Here is an 8,593-nt window from a genome sequence, read left to right on the forward strand (position 1 = left end):
CGTCGGGCAGGGGCCTCGCCGGGTATCAACACGCTGCCGCCGCCGCCGCCGCCGTTTCCACCTCCAGTCAGCCGCCGCCGTTCAGGCGGCCGTGACGAATCGGCGGCGGCCGAACGCAGACGTATTATTATTATGTTCGCGGGGAAGGGGGTGTTGGTGCGGAGGAGTGACCGGTGTTGCCTACGCCGCGTGTGTTCGCCGTGTTGTGTACGATATCGTATTATCGTCCCAGCGTAGTAAGGCACTGCGGCGACGGACCGAACGCGCAGGTGTCCTCGTCGTAGGCTCAAAGCAAGCGTGTTGGTCCGGCGGACCTAGACACTCTGGGCGCTCGTACCAAGTGGTCCGGACAACCATAGTAATACATTTATTTTGGAAAAAATATACAACGAGCATTACATTTGCCGCCCTATTTGAGCTATACAACCTTTCATCCGTTTCTCACAACTGCATTCACCCGCGTATTATAGAGTCCCGCGTCACAATTCAATGGTTGTTCGCCGAGACTTCGGAGGAACCTTCGAACGGCGCAACGCCGGTCGAGTCTCGTCGAGAGAGAGAGAAATAGATAAAGGTGTTAAAATATCGAGAGGATAATCGATATATTATTGAGTACGCGAATACTTATATTTGACGATGATAGGTACCTCCTTATATAATGGCTATGCTGTTATGTTCCGTGACTCTCCGATACTTCGATATCGGTTAAACAAGCAAGCGAAGTCGATTTGTTTCGTTTCCCTAAAATAGAAATCGCATTAACTTGTTCCGTGAAAATAAATACTGGCAATAAAAAATAAACGTTTTTACTCACAGTGCTATAACGATTTCTCATCATTTCTGTTCTCTTAACTAAGTACATAATATAGTTAATACACTTTTATTTTATTTTCGATGAAAAGCAATATTTTTTATACTAAGTGTTTATAACACTTGTTTTAGGTATTTCGTAACGTTTTCAAATAAACGTTTGCACCATTATAGTAGAAAAACACGTCAGCTATAATTTATACACATTTACAAAGTAATAATTGTCGTTAAGGTTAAAGTATTTTCCGTAGATGCTGTCCAATAAAAAAGTGAAATGTTCCTATACAAGATATTTGATTTATAAGACAAAAAAGTTGATGCATTGTATCCACGTAGGTATATAGTTACGTTAGAATTATTTTAAGGACAAGACGTTCTGACCATTTATATTATGCGTTGTTAAAGAACGTGTTATAGAACTTGTACGTGGTACAGCGGTAGGTATAATAACAGTAAGTAAAAAGTAAATTTAGGTGAGTATTAAATATTGAAAAAGTGGAAATATTACCAATACCTAATATAGGCCTAGGGACGAAGTGCAAAAATCGAGTTATATACACACCGTTTGTTTGTTGGGGGGGGGGGGGGAGTAGCTTTTTGATAAATTTTCCTAAAAATCATTTAATTTATTAAAATGGTTATTTAGCAATAAGTATACAAAGTAGAAAGTATAGAATTATAATTGAATAAATTATAGGTTCATTAGATATGTATTTTATAGGTATAATATCTTGTAACAACGAATTTCTAATGATTAGGAAATAACGAGCGGATAGTGATAAAAGTTAATTAATTGTATATCATACTATCGTTTATGCTATGACCATGCCTACATAATAATATATATATTATATATAATATATAACTGTATATAGTATAGTTTATTATAAAGATTTTACTATAGGTATATACTTATATAAATATATTATAATAAAATACATAATACAATTTTTTTTTGAGAATGTTTACCTAGTTTCGAAGATGATATCACATAAAGCCATAAAGTAAATCTAATAAAAAGAAGGAATATGTAGGTAGTTTATTGATTCGAAAGTACAAAATAAATAAATATTCTATTTCAATCCGCCATCAAATTGCAATTCCCAAATGAAATTGACATTAACTTTTATAATGTACCGTATACATACCAATAATGTATCGTACCTACATGTAGTATAGTACATAATATAATATAGGTTTCTGACTTCATTTTTTTTTAAATTAGATTTAAAAAAAGTGAGCAAGTAGCCAAGAAGGTAACTGTTCTGGTGTACAGTATAGATGCCAATTGTACAAAGTCATTGAGTGAGTCCAGAGTCGCTGTAATAAAAGTGTTATAATTCTCTAAACCTCAACGGACAAAATATAGCATGGTCTCATATCTTATGTAGTAATATTAGATAAAAAAAACTTACCTGGAATCCTACCCGCTACCACATATCATCCAAATTACAGCGAGGATAACAACGTTTAAAAATATTATATCCACAAATTAATTGTCAAACTTCGCTGAGCTGGAAGTGTTAATTATTGTTAGATGAACAAATTATTGGTCCTCTACTATATACCTACTATATGCGGTCTGGGGTCAATGTGCTACATTGTCAAGTTACAACTCGTATAAATTAAATACAAGTCCTGTAATCCATAGTCGTACGTGTGATTTCAAATATTTCAGGGATTGTTCGAAATGATGCACTGCACACAGACTTCTAAATACCAACAATATCAAAAACTACATCAAAGACCTATCGATAAGCTTCTTCAGTAATTTACACAAAGCAATCGGTCAACAACATTTTGGGCTAACAGACGCAGACTCCAACGTGGTCGTCCTCACGACGCGACGTTTTAAATTAGCTAATTTAACTTAACTTATTATTCTTATTATAATTTATTTTGTATAATTGAATAATTGTTATGTGTAACATAATATATTCAATATTGTATAATGTAAAATTTGTTATTGTATACTCTGTTAAATTTAAAACCTAGTAGGTAACCTTACTATATACCTAGCTACTATATGACACAATGATATCTGATGTACAAATGTTAAACATTTAAAATCTATCTACGTTTAAGCGATTTAACAAAAACTAAAAAACTAAAAAAAATTAAAGTGTTAAATTTGAATTCAATGATAAATCATTATCAGACTATAATCTATATATTGTTATGTAAATTGTATGATAGGTATATATTGCTATTATAGTAATATATTTAGAAAACTATTTGAAAAACGGTAGGTTGAATTAATTTTTGCCGAAAACTTTGTATTTATTTTATTATTAAAGTTTAATTATTATTATAGTATATATATTTATATCATACATCATTGTTATTAACTGTTGAGTCAATATCGGTGTGATTCTGTGATTAGGTTCGAAGTATGAATATGCAATAGATTAAAATTACCTAATCTAAATATTTTGAAAATGTCATTATTGTATCTGTGTGATAAAATATAATAATATAAGTACGTAAAAGTTTCAAGTCCCGACAAATATTATTTTAGAATAACATAATTTCATCGAGTTATAGAAAACGATAATTTAAAGAACTACTGTGAAATGTATGCCTATCAAGTTTCTACGATTGATACTTTTTATGTTACAACAAAAAACTAATTCAATATGATTAAAAATCGTTAATTTACACGTGAATATCCCTCGAAGTCAACAATTTTAACTTTAGACGATCATAAAAAAATAGTTGTGGAAATGCGCTCAACGATTTTTATTATAATTTTTTCTTGTAAGAAAAACGTATAAGGAACCTTGTATTATCATTGTTCAGAGTTAAGGTGTTAATATTTAAAGCTTTATGAATTTTATACTAAAAAATAATTTATAAATGATTGTGATTTTAAAGAATTTGATAATAATTTAAACTTTATACGTTTATAAAAAAAATTATATTTTTTACTGAAAGAAACAAGTTTATTGTTATATCTACTTATTTTAAGCAGAGCTTTTATTGGTAGTAGAGAGATATATATTGTATACTATTAGTTATGCATATTATACAGCATAAAGGGAAAAGGGAATTATAACATTTGTAAATTACTTAAAATTAAAATACTAGAGTATAAATGAATAGTAAAATATATAAAGATAGAAGAAGTCTCTAGAATGCCTTGTTTTTTTAAAAGCCAATTAAAAACAGTTATTTTGGATTAGTTGTATTGTTAGATCTTATATATTTTTTTTATATTGAACGGAATTATTGGTTGAAAATAGTAGGTCTTAAATAGTTCATGAATCTTTGGCCCATTGCTTTATTAGTGTAATTTACTGAAATATTTTATTATGTTCTATTACGTTTTGGATTTATTATATTACTAGCTGATCCTGATCAATTCTTTGCCCGTAAAATAATTGCGATTGTTCAACTTCTTTTAATGCAACTCGGCTTCCCCGGTAGGCAATCCGACTACGTCGAATCGTGGACAATGTGCGACAAACATATATGTAGGCGATGGGCGAAAATTTGATTTGATGCATTATGCTTGCACCTGACCTGCCCTTTTAACCAATGGCAACCAAATAAAAAATACCTATACTGATTTATTAATATTTATTTATTTCTTCTATAACTAATAGAAACCATTTATAAACAAAAGTGTCCACCGTAAATCTCAGAATCCCAATTTGAACACCTCCCCTGGTGGGATAGGAGGGTGAAAAATACTGCACGACCCATTTTTATACCTACCAAATATACATAAAAATGTCATTAAAATCGGTCGAACTGTTATACGGAGGAGTTTGTACACTAACTCCACAGATTATATAAAACAAAAAAATATAAATATAATATTATATAATATACCTATGTATATTAATTATATAGATTGTCGAATTTTAGTTCTCGGAACAATTCATATCTACATGCCCATAAAAAACACACACACAAAAGAAAAAAGGTCAGGTTGCAGGTACCTTGAAACCTACCGGCTGCTTTGCCGTTTATGGATATACAATTTACACGTTTTTTTCATTATTAATAATAACTAATTATTTATTAACTTTATAGGACTAAATGTATATCTATGACACTCATAAAGAATGTATCCTTCTATCGGTGAAAGAATTTTTGAAATCGGTCTACCAGTTTTTGAGTTAATTCGTTACAAACAAACAAATGTTTCTTCTTTATAATATTAGTATAGATTATAGAAGTAGAGGTTACTTACAGATAACTTTTTCGTTTTAAACATCAATGAAATTTTTTTGTTGAGTAAATTAACAGGTAAACTATAGTACTATAGTACGGCCAAATTCTTTTTTATTTAGTTAAGTAGATCTGTCAAAAGTATTTTTATCAAGACATATTAAATGGTACGAACAATTTTATTTTGCTGGATATTTAATAGCTTGATAGCATTATCATAGGTACTACCCCAAGCTAAGACGTCATACTGAAATATAACTTGGTATAGAGATAAATACAGTATATACACGATACGCATAATTTAAAATGGGACAGTATATCCTCAGACAGTATGCCCTGTGCATAATTGTCCTTAGGCGCATATAGTCATATCGTTTATTTATGTCATATTTTCATCAAAATGTAGACCTAAATATCTCGCCCTATGTATTTTTTTTTATTTTACACGCGTTAGGGTTTATAAATTATTAGTGATTTGGACTTAATCAAATTGAAATTGATAAGTATAAATGGAGAATGCTACAAAGACGGCTTATCAAAATTATAAATTATTATTTTAGGAAGTATTTAGTTTTTTAATAATATGTTATAGCAAAGTAAACTTTTATTATGTTTTACAAATGTCCATGATATATTATGAGAATAATAATCAATATTATCGTGTGCATACGCAATAATCGATCCATCTATTTGTAAGTCATAAATGCTGTTAATAGGTATGAACATTATAAACAAAATTGGACCCAACAACTCGGGGAACACCATGTTTAGTACAAACTACCAAGTTAATTTCCTACAACGTCATTTAACATAATCATTTTCGTTCTATTTTTAAACAACTCGAAAACTAGTTAATACTTTGATTGCTCATTCCAAAACTTGGTAAAATGTGTAAAGAGAACGTTATAATTTGGTCGACAGTATTATCAATTGCTTTAGCAAAATCTAAAAAAAAGGCATAGTTTTATATCAATATACTATGCATTATCGATATTTTATAATTAGTACATGAACAAGTTATGAGGAACCATGTATTACATTTTTAAGCATTTAAACTCAAAAACAAAAATTGTATAAATATATTATTAAAAAAAAGCGTAAATTTCAAAATATCATTTTTATTTACATATAGTAAATGCTAACATGAGTATTTAATGAAAACTTCATTTTATTGCTGTAGTGCAGTACAATGCATTCCCTAATACGACGTATGTTATATGAAATTTAAATTTTTTAATATACCTACTCGATTTTTATATTACTTTAAAAAAGCAATTAACTAAAATAAATTTTCAATATTATAACAGTATAATATTATGCGTACAATGTATATAAAATAATAATATGTTACCTCACAGGTTACTCTTATATTATTTTTCTAATAATTAATATTCTATGGATTGGTAATATGACGTTATTAATCAAACGACATTTTTTATGAATTTTATTACATATAATTTGTAAAAAAATATATAATGAAAAATGTAAGTAGCTCACTGTTACTATCTTTTGTAATTCATATTATGGTTGGGCTGTTTTTTTTCTTTTTTAACCGTGTGATATAAGTAACATAATAATATGGTATATGCGTAAATAGTTTTAAATTATGTAGTCATTTGTTTGTGTCCATTCGTCTAAATATATTAATTATACATTTATACCGATATACAGTCAAGTCACGATAACTCAAAGTTGAAGGGGGATAACAATTTGCTTCGAGATAATATGTATTATTCGAGGTATCTAACTAATTTATAGGGGAAGAATTTTCTTGGGGAATAAAAAAATTCGAGTTGTCGAATACTGGAATATGCATAATGTATATAATAAACGTATGATGTTGTATTTCACTTTACACATTTCTTTGTACAAACAACAACGGTGATCTACTCTAATGAAAGATAATTTTCTAAAAAAAAATTATATTATTAATTCCAGAGTTTAGATATGAGTGATATGACTAAGTTTATAACCAATTAGTAGATTAGTATTCATGACTAAACATAATTTGTATTTATTATTTTTAATTTTATGTGAATCGTGTTTCCCAAATATTTGATTTAATGAAAATTAAGAGATGATATCATTTTAAAGTTTAGACAATATAATATTATGTTTACTTTGACGCGTTTATACATTGTTGATTGTTCCATGACAGCATGACCCATTAACCCATGTGGCAATATCTTACAGTTTTAAACTGCTGTTATGGTGTGTTTTACAGAGCTTCTTGAAAACTCGAACAGTTTTACACATTTATTGTGACATCGAGAACTCACGAAATTCGCGCAAACCACATTTAGTATAAGATATTTATGATTTATCTGTGATCATGTTTTGTAATGTTGGAGCCAATTTAAGTCGATTAATTACAATAGTATTGTAAAATATATTTACTAATATAACTTAGCCTTTATTAAAACTATATAAATCTTCTTTAGACATTAACTAACAGCATTTTCTTAATAGCTAAAGGAAACTACGACGTAATAATATAGTACGTATGGTGATTTTAATTTACATTTACGTAATAATATTTCTCTATAAGTGGCTATATATTTAGGTATGCAGTATGCAATGGAAAATTAATTATCAAACATAGGTTACACTTTTAGTATTTCTATAGCATTAGTGCATTACACATTTTCAATGATCACTATATTTATTTTACTCAATCTTGATTTACTTTTTGCAGTCAAATATTACTGTTGTAGATATTATGTACCTACCTATGTTTGATATAAACTACATATATGCTCAAATAATCATTAGTTCGGTAGTACCTATAGATTTTGTCTGTAAAAAATGCACCCCAATATGTTTCAATATAATACGTTTTCGCCAAATATTCAATAGTATAATTTTGTCTTTTAGTATGTTACGAATATCAACTAGACTTAATAAAACAATGAAAAAATAATAAAAATCGTAAACTTTCTTTAAACACGACATCACTTAAATTTATTGATTTCAAAATGCCTACATTAAAAATACATAATTTTGTTGACTTATTGTGTGAGTCATTTTTTTTCCACTACAATTAATATTAATATTATTACGTTATCAAAATATATAACTGTTAAACTGCATTTTAGTTTTAAAATTATTATAAAAAGCAATAATAATATTTATATCCTTTAAATTGTAATGCACAATAAATGCATATATGTTTTAATAAATAACTATTTTTATTTTTAAACAAAACTATCTATACGTATTTAGGTACACTATTCATAAATAAATGAGGGGAGAAGAATGATTACAAATTAATTTTATCTCCACATTCCGTATTTTAATATATAATATACTTTACTAATATATTACTAATTACTATATGAGTACCCGTGAAATACTCTTCTGAATTTTTAAATTTCTTATTTGTTATATGATTATTATAGATATCAATTGATAAGTGATATTATCACTGTGATTACTGGCTCTCAATATTCATCAGTCACGATAACTCAAAGTTCACCAGAACGGCAAAACTTAACATAAATGTTTATAACAAATAACAATTGAATACCTACCATTAAATCTTCTAATAATAGTTTTTATCAAAATAATAAATGCTTAAAATAAAGCGAATTTCATTCAATAAAAGTTT

Source organism: Acyrthosiphon pisum, chromosome A2 (assembly GCF_005508785.2).
Source record: "Acyrthosiphon pisum isolate AL4f chromosome A2, pea_aphid_22Mar2018_4r6ur, whole genome shotgun sequence".
Taxonomy (NCBI): Eukaryota; Metazoa; Arthropoda; class Insecta; order Hemiptera; family Aphididae; genus Acyrthosiphon; species Acyrthosiphon pisum.